Source organism: Bubalus bubalis, chromosome 2, assembly GCF_019923935.1.
Source record: "Bubalus bubalis isolate 160015118507 breed Murrah chromosome 2, NDDB_SH_1, whole genome shotgun sequence".
Lineage (NCBI taxonomy): Eukaryota > Metazoa > Chordata > Mammalia > Artiodactyla > Bovidae > Bubalus > Bubalus bubalis.
In genome coordinates, this window is record NC_059158.1 from 101,893,319 (window position 1) to 101,913,950 (window position 20,632).

The following is a 20,632-nucleotide window of genomic DNA, read 5'->3' on the forward strand; positions in this document are numbered from 1 at the left end:
TCTTCCCTGTTACATTCAAAAGGAAAAAGCAACTGGTGTGATGAAGAGCTCACTAGTCTCTGCCATAATCAAGTTAAATTCTTATTCATAATTTCTCTGTGGCTCTCAGTTCTATAAAATGATATCTCTCATTTTCCCCTTTATCCAAATTTCTGCTTTCATATTTTTTTCCAACCTCTCTCTAAACTTTCCCTTTCTTTACTTCAGTTTTCTTCTCCCCGAGTTACTGTGTTAAACAACAGTCCTCTTTCTGCTGTGTCAGCAACCCCACTTCCTGGTTCTGCCACAGCTGCCCTGCCCTGTCTTCCATACCTGGCCAGTCCAGTCTTCTGCTTTCTGTACTTTTGTTCCACATGAAAAATACCACCACTACCACTGCCACTACCAGAATCTACTTGGTCCTTATTAACCTGTTTGTGACCTCAGCCTATCTTAATAATGCCATTTAACTGTCATTGATTTGTGTTCAGTTTACGTTTTCTTTCTTCATGGCAAATATACCAAACCTTTATAATTTTCTTCATCTATTTAACCCTGCCTGCCTTAACTCAGAAAAAAACTACATGCGATGTTCCGCACTTTCTACCTCTAAGTATGTGTATGTGGCCCTGCTTTGTTTCCTAGGGCTCTTCTGCTCAGCCTGCTCCTGGTCCTTAGTTCATTCTTTATCTTTTCTCCATTCTCCATATGGTTCTTCTCCCCATCTGCTGGTTTCTAATTCCATTTGTTATTCTCTCTGTGGAGATAAATTTTGATTCATCCTTCAAATTGCATGTGACATATTACTTTAGTCCAGTCTGGTTGCTGTAACAAAATCCCACAGGTTAGTTGGTGTAAACAAAGAAAATCAGTTTTTTCATATTTCTGGAGGCTGAGAAGTCAGGATGAAAGTGTCAGCAAGGTTGGTTTCATATGAGGCCTCTTCTCTTGACTTGTAGGCAGCCACCATCTCATTATGTCCTTGTAGGATCTCTCCTTTGTGTGCCAAAGAGAGAAAGGAAAAAAACAGACAGACAAGATTTCTGGTGTTTTTTCCCTAAAAGGGCACTAATCCTATAGAATCAGGGCCCCAGCCTTGTGATCTCATTTAACCTTGTATGCTCAGTTGTTCCCTACTCTTTGTGACCCCATGGACTGTAGCCTGCCAGGCTCCTCTGTCCATGGGGATTCTCTAGGCAAGAATACTGGAGTGGATGGCTGTGCCCTCCTCCAGGGGCTCTTTCCAATCCACGGATTGAACCCAGGTCTCCCTCATTGCAGTCGGATTCTTTACCATCTGAGCTACCAGGGAAGCCCCACTTAACCTTAATTATGTCCTTATTGATGCCATCTCTAATTATAACCACATTAGAAGGTTACCTCATCATTGTTTACAATTTCATCATAATAACCAATTGATTCCAGCCGTACACATGTGATCCTTGAAAATAATGTCACATTATAGACTATCTTCATATGTTCAAGTTCAACATATACATTTTGGAAGGATACAAATGCTCAGTCCATCATGATCATCTTGATCTTCACCTTAACAGTGAAGCATTCTTTGAAATGACCCATTTGAATGCCCTTATCCATTTGAATATTATGTTAAACTATCATAATTCTCTTTAAAGTAAATTTCTAATATGTTCTGTTTGGACCATGAGCTAGATAGAGAAAGAAAGCATATCTTTATCATCTTTAAGTCATGTCTATTACTTAGCACAGAAGAGGTGCTTAATTGTTTTTGTTTTTTTTAAAATTAAGTCACAAGATCCTGTAAGGTCAACTACATGATCAAAGAAACATTAAATTATGATGCATGTATTTTAAAAGTAAGAATGATATATTTAATTTGAATTGTCTTGAAATTGATTCCCTATATATAGGTCATATACTCATTCTTTAATGGAATGCTTAATTCAATTTGGTTCTATGATCATTTAAAGAAAATATCATTTGCAAATATCAGATTGAGAACATGTAAATTCCTTAAGAACTGAAATAGAAAGATTAAAATATATGGTTCCATTGAGCTTGTATATCCCAAAGGACTACTAACATAAAACTATTGGTAGATTTGGAAGCTTATCATGAATTGAGCACAGTATCAGGAGTTACAGCTATTTCTTTCAAGAGGTGTGTGTATTTCAAGCATATGTTTTAAGGCCTTAAAGCTCTATTCTTTCATTGTCATTTTATAGTCCTGATTTGATTCAAGTATTTTTTTTCTACAAATTACATATTGGAATTGTAGATTAGACTTTTTAAGCATGCTGTTTGTGATTTTTCTTACTAGTTCATCAACCCCACAGTTGTCAGAAAGGCATTTTCACATGAAGTTTAATTTCTGCAATGAAGGATGAAAAATTATCTTGTTTTATCAATGAGGGAAACTACCATGTTTCTCCATCCCTGTTTTCTGTAACAGCAAAATAATCTCTTGAATTATCTCTATAAAATATTCTTCATTGTTCTGGCAATGATCTGGCTCCATCCTTTGATAGGAAATAGGGCATGTGTGGCTAGGTATCCAGAGGAATATGTTTACCAATAAATTATCTTCCAAGGTTTTGACATGACCATCAGTTATGCCAGATGCAAATCATTTACTCTCTGTCGGTTCAAATACACAGTCTTGTTTGGATTGCTTAAATCTATGCTGGCACCAAACTATAGCAAGCAATATCGCTCAACTTTTGAGTTGAAAGCATAGACAAATGTATACAGTGCCAGAACATGGAAATAGTACAGTACATACTGGATTTTGGTGTTACTTAATGTTTATACAGCATGAGATTGTCAAAGGAATAGTGACATTTCCTATTAAAGAAATGTCCTTCCACAATGGTAGACACAATTCTTTGACACGGAGTTTTAAGAGGATAGTCATGTTCTGTGTGGCCCACAACTCTGCCAGATCTCATGAAGTCAAAAATGAAGCTTTGGGTAAATACCTTGGGGAAAGGCCAAATGAAATCTTGGAATCTGGGAATTTAATAATAATAGCTTCAGCGCTACAATATTTCACAGAGTTTAGCATCATTTTTATAGACTGTGAACTGGTGGATGGCCTCAAGAGTAAAAAAGATCTAATTTTTCTTTATTATTTTCTACTCATGAATTAAGGCAGATCATGATACCTAAAAAGAAGATTATAAAGCCATTTATTACAGCTGAAGTAAACCAAGTTGACTCATATTTTCACTTACTGAATAGGTATAATTAATATTTGTAGAAAATCACAGCAGCATTTAAAAAAATAAACTAGAGGAGAACAATAAGATTAAGATCCCACGTTACTGAGTTAGAAAACCTAGATTTTAATATTAGTTTCACTGTTTAATAGCAGTATTGATCTTTCTAAGCCTAAGTTTTCTAATCTATAGAATATGAAGGGTATTGCCTAACTTCCAATGATGATGTGTTGATGTAAAGCATGTGAAGTATAAGCATATATGTATATATAACAACTGGCAACTGTCACAAATATACATGAGGTCATAAGGACCTTAATTAATTGAGCTGAGGAATCGTGAAAGTCAATTGGCTTTAAAAAAAAAAAAAAAAAAAAGGAATTCTGCCTTCTCATGGATATAACAAATCTTAACTTATTTAATAATCTTTGGTCTTCTTTGACACTGACCTTTTCTTCCCAGTTAGATTTAAATTGTGTAATCACTCCTACTTTAGAGACAAGATTTAAATAATATCCCAAGAACCAGCAATTAAAAAAAAAAAAAAGGTTCTGCCACAAAATAATTGTATTACTTAAACCTTTTCATATGCTTTGGTATAAAGTGGTGAAATAAAATAAATGACCCTAGAATTATGTCAGAATCCATGTATTTATGGCTTAAGGTCATTTTGCTTTGCTTTCATCTAGATAGTGTTTCTATTAGTTGCTTATCAAACAGGAGAGTGGTTCCTAATCAGGGGAGATTTTTCCCTTCAGGAACATTTGGCAATGTCTGGAGACATTTTTTATTTTCATGACTGTGGGTAATGAGGGGTGCTACCAGGATCTAGTGGATATAGACTAAGGATGCTGTAAACATCCAACAATACCAAGGACAGTACCTGCAATAAATTAAGTCAGTCTCAGTTCAGTTGCTCAGTCATGTCCGACTCTTTGCAACCTCATGAACTGGAACATGCCAGACCTCCCTGTCTATCACCAACTCCCAGAGTTTACCCAAACTCATGTCCAATGAGTCGGTGATACCATCCAACCATCTTATCCTCTGTCATCCCCTTCTTCTCCTGCCCTCAATCTTTCCCAGCATCAGGGTCTTTTCAAATGAGTCAGCCCTTCGAATCAGGTGGCCAAAGTATTGGAGTTTCACCTTCAACATCAGTCCTTCCAATGAACACCCAGGACTGATCTCCTTTAGAGATAGACTGGTTGGATCTCCTTGCAGTCCAAGGGACTCTCAAGAGTCTTCTCCAACACCACAGTTCAAAAGCATCAATTCTTTGGTGCTCAGCTTTCTTTATAGTCTAACTCTCACATCCATACGTGACTACTGGAAAAACCATAACCTTGACTAGACAGACCTTTGTTGACAAAGTAATGTCTCTGCTTTTTAATATGCTGTCTAGGTGGGTCATAACTTTCCTTCCAAGGAGTGAGCATCTTTTAATTTCATGGCTGCAGTCACCATCTGCAGTGATTATGGAGCCCCCAAAATAAAGTCAGCCACTGTTTTCACTGTTTCCCCATGTATTTGCCATGAAGTGATGGGACCAGATGCCATGATCTTAGTTTTCTGAATGTTGAGCTTAAGCCAACTTTTTCACTCTCCACTTTCACTTTCATCAAGAGGCTCTTTAGTTCTTCTTCACTTTCTGCCATAAGGGTGGTGTCATCTGCATATCTGAGGTTAGCTAAATACTGGTAGTACTACTATTAAGAAACTCACTTCTACTAGATTTATATGATACAGTGGTGAATTTTCTCATTTTAGATCTAGTAGAAGTCTGATTTAAAGATACTGGAATATATTTGAGCACATTTTCAGCACCATACACAGGTGACACATTTCAAGAGGAGGTGTGAAGTGGAATTTTTTCAGTCATGTTCCACTGTTTGTGACCCCATGGACTATACAGTTTATGGAATTCTCCAGGCCTAAATACTGGAGTGGATAGACTTTCCTTTCTCCAGGGGATCTTCCCAACTCAGGGATCAAATCCAGGTCTCCCACATTGCAGGTGGATTCTTTACCTGGTGAGCTATCAAGGCAGCTGCTGCTGCTGCTAAGTCGCTTCAGTCATGTCCGACTCCGTGTGACCCCATAGACGGCAGCCCACCAGGCTCCCCCGTCCCTGGGATTCTCCAGGCAAGAACACTGGAGTGGGTTGCCATTTCCTTCTCCAATGCATGAAAGTGAAAAGTGAATGTGAAGTCACTCAGTCATGTCTGACTCTTAGTGACCCCATGGACTGCAGCCTACTAGGCTCCTTCATCCATGGGATTTTCCAGGCAAGAGTACTGGAGTAGGGTGCCATTGCCTTCTCTGCAGCAGCAATCACATGCAAATTAACACTTACTACAGATGATGAACACACAGCATAAGAAGTTAAACCATTCTAATTTGAACATATGGAGGTATAATATTTTATAATTTAACTATTCCTGGTAGGAAAGTAATGTCATATACCTGTTGATAGATTATTTTATGCAATCAGGATGCATATTTTCATTTGAGCTAACAGAAAAAATATTTTCTAAATTGAGCCTTGACTCATATCATTTAGTAACCTGAAACAAGAGAGGATCTATCTTTTCATTTTACAAAAGAGAAAACTATGAGATAAAGAGTTTGCACAACTTTCCCAAATTGCTAACTTTGTTGTATGCAGAGTTAGGGCCATATTTCCAGTCCAGTAAATTAATCAACAATATTTTTAATACTATCATTCATTATAAAGACATTTAAGTTTATCGCACATTATTCATTGACATTTGTTTCTCTTCACCACCAAACTCACACTTACATCTCTTTTTGTATGATTTTTCCCCCCTCCTAATTTCTTTTAGGTCAGTAGAGCTAACAGTATAAAACCTTAATTTGATACTTTTCCCAAAAGCCTTTCCACGGGTTTTTATGCCAAATCTGACTCCCACAGATTTAAGAGGTGTAGAAAAGCTAGATTAAGCTGTCTTGGGTTGGCTAAACTTCCATTTGGCCAGAGTGTGAAGGAGCCTATGCTACAGAGTTCCTCCATCACCAGAGGAAAAGCTCTTCTCAATTATGCTGGTTTAACTTACAGGGACTTTAGTGATCCACAAAACAAGTGGAATTTAAGATACACATCTTAAGCTCAGTTTGAAAAGGCCTGTGCTTTCAATAACAAAACTCACAGTGACAGTGATATATGGTTTTCTTTATGAGACCTGAAAACTGATGGATATGTGATCTTATAAATGCTTAGACAAACTAATGCACATAATTATATTTTCCATTTGAAGTCTATTGCTAGGCATTCTAATACAATATCATTAGCTGAAATGGCCACGATGATACAGCTTGGGCAGTTTGTCACAGTAATTACAGGGTGATTATTTTTGACTGGAATAAAGATTTCAGTTTTAGTATGGTGGAAAGCATCATCACAAATTACAAACAGTCTTGGAAAATAATAATAAAACTTTAAGATTTTAATGCATTTTGCGGTGTCATTCTAAAATAATTTCTCATTAAGGAAAATGTCCATAAATTGGCTAAGTAAATTATTTTTAAAGAGATTAAAATATGACTTTGCCAAAAGGATCCCACTTATCTCATTAATGGTTCCTATGTATAAAAATGTCAACATTAGATAAAATTTGACTGTGGTAAATAAGGCTTATGTCATAATTAACAACCTTTAAAGAAAAGATTTTTTTTTAAGCAGACACAAAAGTATGGCATTTATCTTCACTATTTTCAGAATGGTTGATTAAAGTAGACAATGTCCTAACATCTGTATTGAAAACTATATTAATCAATTGATTAATCATGCAACATTAATCAAAGCCTCCCTAAGTGTTTTAGTATCTGAGCAGCTCTTAGTATTTTCTATCAGATCCCTTTTAAGGTGTCCATTAAAAAGATTAAATTTGGGTGGTAAATATTGAGGGGTTGTGGAACTTGTGGCTTCTCACTGGAAGGTCATAGCCATGGCTCATTAGTGCTACTTTTAATGGGATAAGAAGCAAAAGTTTTGAATATGTGACTAGATCAATTAATCAGTTCTGCAGTTGACTCATTCCAGTAAGCAGTTTAGTATTTGCCGAATCGGCACCATGGCCATCTGGCTGATTTGTCCCTCTGTGGGTTGGCTTAAACCAAAGAATACTTTTTGCTTAAAGATTTTAAATTGAAGAGCCAATACACTGATGTAGCAATTGCTACTCAATAAATTGGTTTGTAGAAACTAGTCAAAAGTCAGCTTTTATTATTAAGAATGTATTTAAACGATCTAAGTTGCCCTGCACAACAAGTATAAAACTTCCTGTTGCTGGAGTGAATTGTTCACAATCAAATGAATTGTTTTGGTGCTTAGTAAGATGTAATCGAACCTCATAGTACACTCGCAAGCTTACTAATCAACTGTAAACTTCCAGGCTGGAGATTTATAATTAGTTAATTCTTAGATTTCCAAATTCTTTTAAATGTAATATTAGTTAGGCAAATTCATACAGGTAATGTGGAGAATTCAGTATCAAATACAAGCAAAAAATTACTCAATATAGTTCAGAGGAGGAAATTACAATAAACAACTATTTGCCAATAAATAAAATTGTTTGTTATATTTTCAGAAGGCGCTGCTCTATTATCTTTTGTGTCCTCTGTCTTTCTAATTGTAAAAAGCAACCCTTTGCACTATACCCGTTTATTTTCATGATTTTATAGTAGGAAAAGAGTAGTAATCTCTGCTGTTTTGATCTTATAACCCTTTTTGTTTACTTGATGGGGAATGGTTAATTTTCTTTATGCTATTAAATAAATGATCGTAAAGACATTCAATGAAATTATCTTGTCACTTTTTTCTAGAAACAATTTCATTTTCAAACATAATCCAAACCTATAGGCATTTAAAAACATGGTACTGACCATCTGTTTTTCTCTGCTGTTGTATCAGGACAGATTATCTTGACAAGACAGTTCTCAGAGTTTGTGCAAGGGACTTTATGATTTGGGCAATGTCTAGCTATTGTTGTTGTTTTGTTGTTTTTTTCCAGCAAAATGATTAGGTGTTTGTTTTGATATCTGCAAATATATCCTAAAACGTTAACAATAGAAACACATATCTACTTTAGTTATCTAAGCTAAATTTAAATGTATGCTTAAGATCTTCAGTCTCAAATGATGCTTTTTCTTTTCTTTGCCAGTTGCTTAGAGTGAAAACAGATACTTTATTGTATATGATCCAGATGATGCTCCAAAAAGATGATGGTTGGGAGAAAAGGAATGTCTAATCTCTTCATTCCTCTTTTGAATAAAGTTGTTTACAGAGGAGAGACATTTACTATCAGTTATCTTTATAATGAATTGTTCAATCACACAATTTCTAAAGAAATAATTTTAAAGTAGATTTTTATTTAGTGGTTAGTATTACAGAATGAGAATTTAGTTAATTCACTTTGCTTCCCTAAGTTGATCAAACAAGTGCATTACTTTCTTACTTTTCTGAGTTCTTTGTTATCAGCAGAATAACACTTAGAAGAAAGTTACAGAATAAAAATCTAATTATGAAAAGTATTATTAAAAATTGGTTTCTGTTAACATGTACAATCTACATTATAATTATAAATATGTTTTGATATGAAATATCACAATAATATTCTTAGTTGACTAATATTTCAGCCTGTTCAGGTACCCACCAAATGCTATAAACCTTTATTTCAGTTCATTACCAAATAATTACATAAAAAAAAGGTCTAAAAATAACCAGAAATACACTTGGTTAGTCTCTGTGTATATATTGTTTCATATATCAGTTATATTTCATTTTGCTATTGATGTGAAGCTTGGTTGATTTCATCGGAGAAAGAAACATAATCTGCATAATTCCCATTAGTTCTTTGTTGGGCAAATACATTTTGATATTCTATAGTAGGTTGGTTTGTAGCTAATCATTTGTACATAGCAGCAAGTGCTGCTGCTGTATTGAAAAAAAAAAGTACATGTTTTGGAAATTATAGGTATAATTTGGCCATAAAACAGCTAAGTTCCAATTTCTACCAATTCATTAGGTAAGCTCATTGGAAGCACAGGAAATACAGTTAGTTGATAATAAGATCATTGTTTTGTTACCTAGGTCAACTTTTATACTATTCAGAAAGCATTTTAGAGAGAGATGTGTTTTGGATGTTGTGCTTGTGATGTGAAAAAATTACATGACATCATAGACTCAGAAGGAAATTTCTTTACTGTATCTTGCTTTGGGGTAACTTTAGAAAGGGTACTATTATGGACAGACATAAGTACTGTATGTTGAAAACATTTGGTTTGTGGGGTTTGACTAGGATTTAAATGTTAAACATTTGATTTGAAGTTTTGTTTAAAAGTAGATTTCAAAAAACACAATTTTATGATTGCAAGGGTGAACTATTAATGATTAAGAGTAGAAACACCTTTGTTGTTTATCCTACTCAGAACTTTTAAGAGTGTGATCTATGAAAGTTACAGGACCTCTTGTTTCTTCATTTTTAAGAGAAGTGATATGACATGTATTTGTCTAATAGTTATGTGGGAGAATCAATGAGATAAAAAGATTGATATCTCTCTGAAACTGTTAATTGTCAAAGAAATGTCAATTTGTATTATTGTTCTGTTATTAATCAGGCCCTCTATGTCATGGTTAGAACATTGCTCACTCAGCTTAAGGTTCCATTTCTGAAATCATATTGCTTAAGTTCTTGACAACTTTCCTCTTCTGCTTATTGACTGCAGACTTGGTTGAATGACTCATTTTCCCTATTTGTAAAATAGATGATGATGATAATGCCTAAATCCTTAGTAATTGGGAAGACTGTTGCTGCTGTTAAGTCGCTTCAGTCGTGTCTGACTCTGTGTGACCCCATAGACAGCAGCCCAGCAGGCTACTCCATCCCTGGGATTCTCCAAGCAAGAACAATGGAGTGGGTTGCCCTTTCCTTCTCCAATGCATGAAAGTGAAAAGTGAAAGTGAAGTCGCTCAGTCGAGTCCGACTCTTAGTGACCCCATGGACTGCATCCCACCAGGCTTTTCCGTCCATGGGATTCTCCAGGCAAGAGTACTGGAGTGGGCTGCCATTGCCTTCTCCTAATTGGGAAGACTAAATAAATTAATACAAGGAAAACTCTGAGAACATGAGGAGAAAAGCTGTTTTTACTGCTTTTGTTATTGCTGTTGTTATTATTAGTTTATAATCCAGCTATAAATGAGTAACCATATTCTGTTTCATTCAACTTCTTGTGATGTAAGCTTGAGCCAGAGACAAAAGTAAAACTGTGAAAATGGGCTCCCCAAATATGTTTTTAAAACATAATTCTTATTTATATACAGAACACTTAACTATCTTTTCAATAATAGAGGCCTCAAAAGAAAAATGGAAATGTGAAATGAAATTTATCTTTACTATTCCAGAAAATATATAATTTTCCCTCTAAACATTCAGTGAGTAGGTTTGTTTCCTGGGAAATAACTTACTGCATAATAAGGACAATTCTAAACTTGTGGCTCATATTTGTAAATGAAAGTGAAATGTACTTTTTTTTTTGGAAAGGTTCTGATTATAGTCAAAACCATACTATATATTGGTGAAGGCAATGGCACCCCACTCCAGCACTCTTGCATGGAAAATCCCATGGACGGAGGAGCCTGGTGGGCTGCAATCCATGGGGTCACTAAGAGTCGGACACGACTGAGCGACTTCACTTTCACTTTTCACTTCATGCAGTGGAGAAGGAAATGGCAACCCACTCCAGTGTTCTTGCCTGGAGAATCCCAGGGATGGGGGAGCCTGGTGGGCTGCCGTCTATGGGGTCGCACAGAGTCGGATACTACTGAAGCGACTTTGCAGCAGCAGCAGCAGCACCAAACTATAAATACAAGGTGGGTGGACTAAGAAAAGTGAAACTTGATTAAGGGTTGATTCCGAATAAATGCAGTCACTTCATTAGCTATTGATGTCTGGTCTATCCCTACCTGACTTTCTGCTGAGATGGAGAGTTCAGTAATCATGTTTACTGTAGATACCCATGGATTTATCTTCCCACTAGTTAATTCTGCTAACGTCCTCTGACCAAAGACATGACCTTGTTTTTTCACTGTGGATCTTTGTATTTTCTTCAGTTTCAACATTAAATGATTCTATTTTCAACATTAAGTGATCTGAAATTTCTTAAGACTAAAAATCAAAAATAATGGAAGAGATTGTTCTTATGTTAAATATGTTTTGTTTTGTTTTTACTCATGAATCAATTTTTTTTTTTTCTGCTAGGAGTTTGTACATTCAGTGTTCAATGTACTTGAGTCTGAAGAGAGTTGGTGGTTCTCCTCGGAGTTAAATTTTCCAGGAGTGTGTATGTGTATGTGTATACATCAGCTTTTATAAATCACATTTCAGCTATCCACTGGAAAATAAACCTAACTTGTGTTTCCAGTTCTAAACAAGGAAATGTAGATTTAGTTTCACTCTTGATAGGCACCCCCCATATCCTATTGTATAAAAACAAAGGGAGGGAGGAACAGGAACAGTGGACATGGGTCAAGGGATTATAGCTACAAATAAGTAAGAAAATAATGGGCTTCCCTAGTGGCTCAGCAGTAAAGAATCAAACATGGGTTCGATCCCTAGGTCAGAAAGATCCCCTGGAGAAAGAAATGGAAGCCCACTTGAGTATCATTGCCTGGAAGATCCCATGGACAGAGAAGCGTGGTAGTCTACAGTCCATGGGGTCATAAAAGAGTTGCACATGACTTAGCAACTAAACAGCAAATAAGAAAATAACTACCTCTTTGAAAATACACAGATAACGTTACTCTCTAGTTTTCTAGCAAGCAAGAAGAAAAACCTCACCTTTCTGGAAACTTGCATTTTTTTCACTGAGTCAAGGATGTGGAAGAAACATGAAATTCTAAAATATTATTCATATAATTACATTGGAATAGATAGTTACTAGGCTTTATCTGTTAAGATTTAGAAATAAAAATGTTTAGAAAGCTGTAGGCATAATACCATAGGTTTACTTATTTATTCTAATTTCTGAAATATTTAAAAATATATCTAAAATGTTCTTCATTGAGTTTGCAAACTCAAAGGAAACTGCAGGTAATTAAAAACATTTTTCAAAATCTTTTCTGCAGCAACTGTACTACACTCAACTTAGAAAAAAGACATCTTGTCATTTTTATTTACCTATTTTAGTGTTAAAATATCAAAAAAATATTCTAAGAAAAATTTCCTCTTTTTATTAGGACAAAGAATATTTGTTTAATTAAAAATCAGAGAGTTTTTAAAATGCTAATTCTTAGAAAGTTCTAAGCAATTAAGAGAGAAGTTTATGCTCTTAGTGACCACAACTATAGCTCAATTATAAATTATTTTTATTCTGTGAACATTTTTTCTTACAACTGTTGAAAAAAAATTATTAGTGGCCATTGTTCAGTTACATGTTTCACATATAAGGTATCCGTTATAATTTTTGTAACAACTCTATTAATTGGAAGCAATATCTGCATTTTACACATACTTACAGTTAGGAATTCTGTTTATCAAACACATATCATTTGATTCCAGAATCCTTGCTCTTGTCCATCGTAGCCCTTATGCTATAGTAAAAGATAAACATATAAATACATAAGCTGTGGTGAAAATTGTGGTTTCCATGTAAAACTCATTAGTTTTATTGGAGATTATTATTGAATGAAATTCTATTTGTGACTATTTGTTTTCTTCCTCTAAATTGTGTCATTGTCTTCACATGTACTCATTACAATGTGATTTACCTATTAAAAGGCATATATGTTCTTTTCCCTAGAAATAAAAAATTTCATTTATATGCTTCAGTCTAAGAAAAATCCTTAAGGAAATACTTGTGTAAGTCATTTTATTAAATCTGATATTTCGATTATTAGAATTTTTAAAAATTCATATCGTATACCTACTCTGTTTCCATGTATAATTGCAAATTGTCTTATTCCTATATACCTTCATAGAAACATTGAGGTGTCTTTCTTCTTGTATTTTTGTTTTTTAAAATGATGATTACAATGCACAAATTAAATGAGATTATTACAGCTGAATTGAGGTGTACAAAGATATCCCATTGTAAGCAGCAGTTTCTCTTATCAACATTCCTTTACTACTCTCTGTGTATTTGTTTTTGACTGAAACATATAAAGTAAATTATGCAAAGAAATACTATCATTTTAACACCAGCCATGAGCCTACCTATGACGATATCATCAGCCAAATCTTGCTCATTTCTGATATCAATCTACTAAACGTTTGAAAGTTTGTTAATTATTGCCTACTAAAATTTTAATTTGTTCCCAAATTGCATGGTGAATACTGTTATTACAATTAAGTTTATATTAGAAATTGGCACTAGAGGGAGCTAAGTAATTGTATCATTTATGTGTTTGGGGAAAATTGAACATTCATTTAAAAACTTGTATTTTTTTCAGAACCTGCTGATTTTACAAATATGGCAGCTATGCCTCAGCAAATTATAAGCAATAATGAATTAGTTAATTTTCTTTAGTGAAAACTGCTATGGTAAGATTATTAAATTACTGTATTTCTACTTAGTGGAAGTAGCTACCAGTCAGTAAATTAGGACTTCTAGGACTCTTTAGGGAAAGGGATTATTATTATTACTATTATCCATGTTTATCATTATTTTGCTCCTAACAGAATTAAAATGCTCATAGTACCATGTTAAAATACAATATTGTATTCCCAAATTTATAGTTTGATAAGAAAATGGCCTTACTGAATAGGTTCACAGTGCAGATGAGAAAACAATTTTACTCTCATGGAATATTCTAGGAATTTAGTTGGTTTGATTACTTTAAACAACCAATTCAGTTTAACAAAGTATTTTCCCCCAGCAATCGTAGCCTGCCATGAATTGAGTAAAATTGTGATGTCTCCTATATTTATATGCACCTCTAAGATGAACAAAAGTCGGCTAAAGTGTGTAAAGCTAAAAGCAGCAGGATGCTTTATTTACATAAATTAAAGAGCTAAAGAACAAATACATAATTCTATACATTTTGCAGGTTGATTCCCAGGAAACACTACATTTGAAAACAGCTTGTATGAAGTCAATATTGTGGGGAGCAAATAGGAAATTTTATTCTCCCCATCTCATTATTTAGTCACTTAGGCAATCTCTGCCAAAAAGTCACACACTTTATATGTCCTTTTAAATGAGCATATCGTTTTACAGATAATTATGTGGAAAGTTGATTTTTTTTCACGGTCTTGAGGGAAAAATATGGTTTGAATGATAAAATTACATGAGGTTGTATTTACATTCCATTCTACTCTGAAAATACAATGATGTAGAAAATGTTGAAATAAAATAATAATCTTTTATGATCTCTTTGCTAATTTTTAGTTATAGATTTGAATTGATACACCAGTGATCAAAGGGAAGTTCTTGCTTTTTTTTTTTTTTTTTTTTTTGCTGGCCCAAATGAGGAAACTCTCTATTTTAACCTATGCTTAGGTTAATCTTAATATAAAGGTGAATTTTAGGGAAAATAAAAGACAAAGCAGAAAAAATTTACAGCTAGGCAATATACTATTTGATAAACCACAGAATTGATTTTTTTTCCTGTTTGCTTCATGTATGCCTCTTATGAAAATGAAGTATTCCTTAAATTCTATATTTTATTTTTACAGTTTGAATAATTAGTGTACTCTCTCTCTCAAAGGAATGTTATAATCAAGGTTATCCTTACAAATGAGGTTAGTAAGTGATATCTCAGAGAGAAGATTTGTGGGGGGGGCAGGGGCAGGGAGAAGGCAGCTTGTATATTGAATGCAACTAGGCCATTTCCTGATCTCTAAATTCATCTTTGACAAACTTGAACATACATACTAATTATCTGAAGAGTTCTAAAAATGCAGATTTTAATTCAGAAGATCTGGACTCCGAATTTTAAAGAAGCTTCCTTTCACTATCTATAGACCACAGTTCCTATGTCAATAGTCTTCACTTTCTTTAATCCTGATACTTTCTGCTCTGAGTTAAAATAAGTATTTAGAGTAAAAGATAAGCAAAATTATAGAACAAAATCATGGCCATGATCCTGGAAACCTGAGGTGCCAACTGTAGTCATTCTTACTTTTCATGAACGTAGATGCCTAGCACTGACCACATATGAGAGTAGTAATTCTGCAGGCATGGGGCCATCTGCAATCATTCACATTGTCTAACTACAAACTTCCTTTGATTCCACAAAAATGTGTAGGAGATACCATAATTTTATCTTTTAAGAAATTCAATAGCTTCAATTTTTTTCTTTGGTATGGATAAATCCATTTCATAGAGAAGTGTGAGATCTAGGGAAAGAACATGGCATAGCACATAGGACTGATTTGGAATCACATTCATCTAGATTCTGACTTCAGCTCTGCCACTCATTAGGTGTGCAATCTTAAGAACTGTATTTAACATTATTCATTATTGGTAAAATGGAAATAAATACTTACCTGCTAGTTTGTTGTTTGCCTAAATTTTGTCATTTCCTATTTGCTTGGCTTTGATCACTGAATATCTAGAATTTTGATATGTTTTATTTAGAGTAGACAATGGCACCCCACTCCAGTACTCTTGCCTGGAAAATCCCTTGGACGGAGGAGCCTGGTGGGCAGCCATCTATGAGGTCGCACAGAGTCGGACACGACTGAAGCGACTTAGCAGCAGCAGCATACATAGCATGAGATCTGAGATAAAATATATCATATATATTTTGAATTCATTATTCATATCCCTGTCACCCTGAACCATGTCATAGACACTGGTGATTTTCATAAAGTTGATAAACTGCTTTTTAAAGTCATATGGCATCAATATACACACCTAATAGACTTCTTTACCCACCTAGCAATATTTTGCTTTAATCCACCCATCTCCCATCATGTCAAGCATTTTACAGTTTTCAGTCAAACTCCAGTTTTCCCAGAACTGAGAAAATGTTCTTCCCAAGTTTCTTCTTATACTTTAGTTTTCCATTCATATGTTCTCTCCTCAGAGAGTGATTTATCTTACCTAAATTATTTTCCTATCATGAATTACTGCTATTTTATTTTAGTGTCTTGAATATTTTCCTCAAAATGCTTATTTTAATAATTAGTAGATAGCAAGAATATATGTAGCATTTTTTGTATATCCATTTCTAATGCCAGTATATCTATAGAATACAAGATATCTCACTGTACATATTTGTATTCTATAAATATTTTCTGCATGAACAAATGTGGCTGAGGTAGTTTCTAGATTGAATGATTGGGGGGTGCTCTTAATTAATCTAGAAGTTTGAGAAAACATAGCTTTTTTAGTTGAAAATAATTAGATACATTTGAATAGCTGTACACTGAAATATAATTGATAATTAAGAAAGATGACTTCTAGACTTTTAAGTATTTAGAGTCCATAGCACTGGAGAGGAAAAAAAATGGGAATGGAGGTAGCCAATTGGATAACAGATCAGATCAGATCAGTCACTCAGTCGTGTCCAACTCTTTGCGACCCCATGAATCGCAGCACGCCAGGCCTCCCTATCCATCACCAACTCCCAGAGTTCACTCAGAATCACATCCATCGAGTCAGTGATGCCATCCAGCCATCTCATCCTCTGTCGTCCCCTTCTCCTCCTGCCCTCAATCTCTCCCAGCATCAGAGTCTTTTCCAATGAGTCAACTCTTCGCATGAGGTGTCGCAAAGTACTGGAGTTTCAGCTTTAGCATCATTCCTTCCAAAGAAATCCCAGGGCTGATCTCCTTCAGAATGGACTGGTTGGATCTCCTTGCAGTCCAAGGGACTCTCAAGAGTCTTCTCCAACACCACAGTTCAAAAGCATCAATTCTTCGGCGCTCAGCCTTTTTCACAGTCCAACTCGCACATCCATACATGACCACAGGAAAAACCATAGCCTTGACTAGCCGGACCTTTGTTGACAAAGTAATGTCTCTGCTTTTGAATATGCTATCTAGGTTGATCATAACTTTCCTTCCAAGGAGTAAGCGTCTTTTAATTTCATGGATAACAGAATCTGTGCTTTTATATAACTCTTGTTTGAGAAAAACAAGTTGATGAGATTTTTCTAGCTAGAGTATCTTTTCAGCCTTATACTATATTTATTATTTATTTGACTGCTTGAATTCCTCACAACTTTAATTCTATGAGCTTCAAGAGGAGTTACAATGACAAATTTTTTTCTGTGATATTGAAAAAGAGCAGAGAACTGCAGATCTTGACTTCAGTGTCATCGTAATGAAGATGTACAAGTGTTAAAGGCAGATTTTCAAAAGGCCAAAAAGCATGACTTGACCTGTGCAAATATAGAAACAGTATGTGGCAAAGATTTTATTCAACTCATAATTAATGAAGGAACCAGTAAACTGTTGAAACTAGTTCAAGAACTATTTGAGCAGTCAGATATAAAGTAATGCTATAATACATTTGCAGATTATATATAAAACTGGCTAATGTCTTCCAGGGAATTATAACTTTGGGGTTTCCTGTTCCACTAGGCATGAATTATTTGCATGTCTCTAGACAACAATACACAAGTTGACTTCTGCCCATAAAGAATCATAAAACAGGCAGTCAATACAAAGTCAAATAATCTGATTTACAGTTGCATCAAAAAGAATATAATACTAAGAAAAAATTTAACCTGTAGAAGGCAAAGAACCTGTAAATTGGAAAATAAATGACATGAATGAAAGAAATTGAAGAAAACACAAATAAATGGGAAAATATTCAACATTCCTGGATTAGAAGAATTAACATTGTTAAAATGTCTATGGTACCCAGACCAATCTACAAATTCAGTGCAATCTCTATCAAAATTCCAATGGGATATTTTTCACAGAAGAAAAGTATTAAAATTTTTACGGAATAAGAGCCCTTAAATAGCCAAGGAAATCTTGAGAAGAACAAAGCTGGAGGCATCATGCTCCCTCACTTTAAAATATAATACAAAGTTATAGTAATTAAAAGAGCATGGTATTGGCATAAATGCAGACACAAAGATCAATGGAACAGAAAAGAGAACTCAAAAATAAATCCATACATGGATGGTCATTTAATTTACTACAAAGGAACCAATACTATATAATGACACAGTGAAAGTGTTCTATAAATAGTGTTTGGTTACACTGGACAGTCACATGAAAAAGAATGCAACTAGAATATTATCTTACACCATACACAATTAACTCAAAATGGATTAAAGGCTTGATTATAAGACCTGAAATTAAAAAGACTATCAAGAAAATGAAAAGGAAGTATATTGAATGGGAGAAAATCTTTGCAAATTATATAGCTGATAATAGACGAATACCTAAAATACATAAAGAACTTATAGAACTTAATACAAAAAAGAAAAGACCCAGTATAAAATGACCAGATCTGAATAGATATTTTTCCAAAGAAGACATACAGGTACATGAAAAAATGGTCTATACTATTCATCAGTTCAGTTCAGTTCAGTCTCTCAGCCATGCCCGACTCCTTGCGACCCCATGAATCATAGCATGCCAGGCCTCCCTGTCCATCATCATCTCCTGGAGTTCATTCAAATTCACATCCATCGAGTCAGTGATGCCATCCAGCCATCTCATCCTCTGTCATCCCCTTTTCCTCCTGCCCCTAATCCCTCCCAGCATCAGAGTCTTTTCCAATGAGTCAACTCTTCGCATGAGATGGCCAAAGTACTGGAGTTTCAGCTTTAGCATCATTCCTTCCAAAGAACACCCAGGGCTGATCTCCTTTAGGATGGACTGGTTGGATCTCCTAGCAGTCCAAGGGACTCTCAAGAGTCTTCTCCAGCACCACAGTTCAAAAGCATCAATTCTCCATCACTCAGCTTTCTTCACAGTCCAACTCGCACATCCATACATGACCACAGGAAAAACCATAGCCTTGACTAGACGGACCTTTGTTGGCAAAGTAATGTCTCTGCTTTTCAGTATGCTATCTAGGTTGGTCATAACTTTTCTTCCAAGGAGTAAGCATTTTAATTTCATGGCTGCAGTCACCATCTGCAGTGATTTTGGAGCCCAAAAAGGTAAAGTCTGACACTGTTTACACTGTTTCCCCATCTATTTGCCATGAAGTGATGGGACCGGATGCCATGATCTTCGTTTTCTGAATGTTGAGCTTTAAGTGCAAATCAAAACATTTAAGATACTACCTCAAACCTGTTAGAATGACTAGTATTAAAATGTCTAGGTATAAGTGTTGGCAAAGGTGTAGAGGGAGGGGGATTCTCTTGTACTGTTGAGCATATGTAAATCGACACAGCCACTATGGAAAACAATTCCTGAAAAATTTAAAACTAGAACTACTGATGATCCTGCAATACCAGTTCTAGGTGTTTATCCAAAGGAAACAAAAATATTAATTCAAAAAATATATGCATCTCCCTGTTAATTGCAGCATTATTTACAATAGCCAAAATAGGGAAACAATCTAGGTGCCATCAGTTGATGAATGGAAAAGAAAATTGTGGGGTTTATATATATATATAAACACCAAAATTATATATAACTGAAATATATAATTATGTATAATTGGAATGGAATATATTAATGGAATATTATTTAACCACAAAAAGAGTGAAATGCTGCCATTGCAACAACATGGAAGGACCTCAAGGGCATTATGCTAAGTGAAATGTCGGAAAATAAAATACTGCATGATCTCTCTTATATATGGAATCTATGTCTATATCTGTATCTACATCTATATAAACTGAGCTCATACATCTCATACATACAGAGAACAGATTGGTAGTTGCCATAGGGGAGAGGTGGAGGGTGGGAGAAATGGGTGAAATGCTTTTTTGCTGTTGTTGTTAAATTGAATTTTCATAAAGTGAAATGACTTAGGAGCTCATTAGTAATGCAGATCTCAGACTGCACCTCAGACCTACCAAATCCATACTTTGTAAGATTCATATGTATATTAGAGTTTGAGAGTCACTGGTATTTAAAAAACAAAAATGACGAAAACAAAAAATTAGACTGGATACTGGTTGGGGAAAAAAAAATAGATATAAGAGACACAAGAGACCAAAACCCCAAAATCCTAGAATGTGTTATGCTTCCCTATATGTTGTACTAGCCAGATGTTGTTTAAATGGAAAGCAATCCTCAGATGTTTTCAATAATAGAAAACTCAAGGGAGACAATACCCCTTCTTCTTGGAAAAATGTGACTTGAAAATGAACTCCTACCAAATAAGAGATGATAAAAACTAAAGGACTTGGAAAGGAAGAATTGTTTTTAAAAGATGAATTTATAAAAATAGAACAAAGTAAGGAGGTAAGAAATGCTGTGGTGGGACTACTTAACAAATATAAGGTGGTTCAAGAAATCTATGCTGACATGGTGCCACATTGAGGAGAAACCCTCATGAAGTAAGGGAGT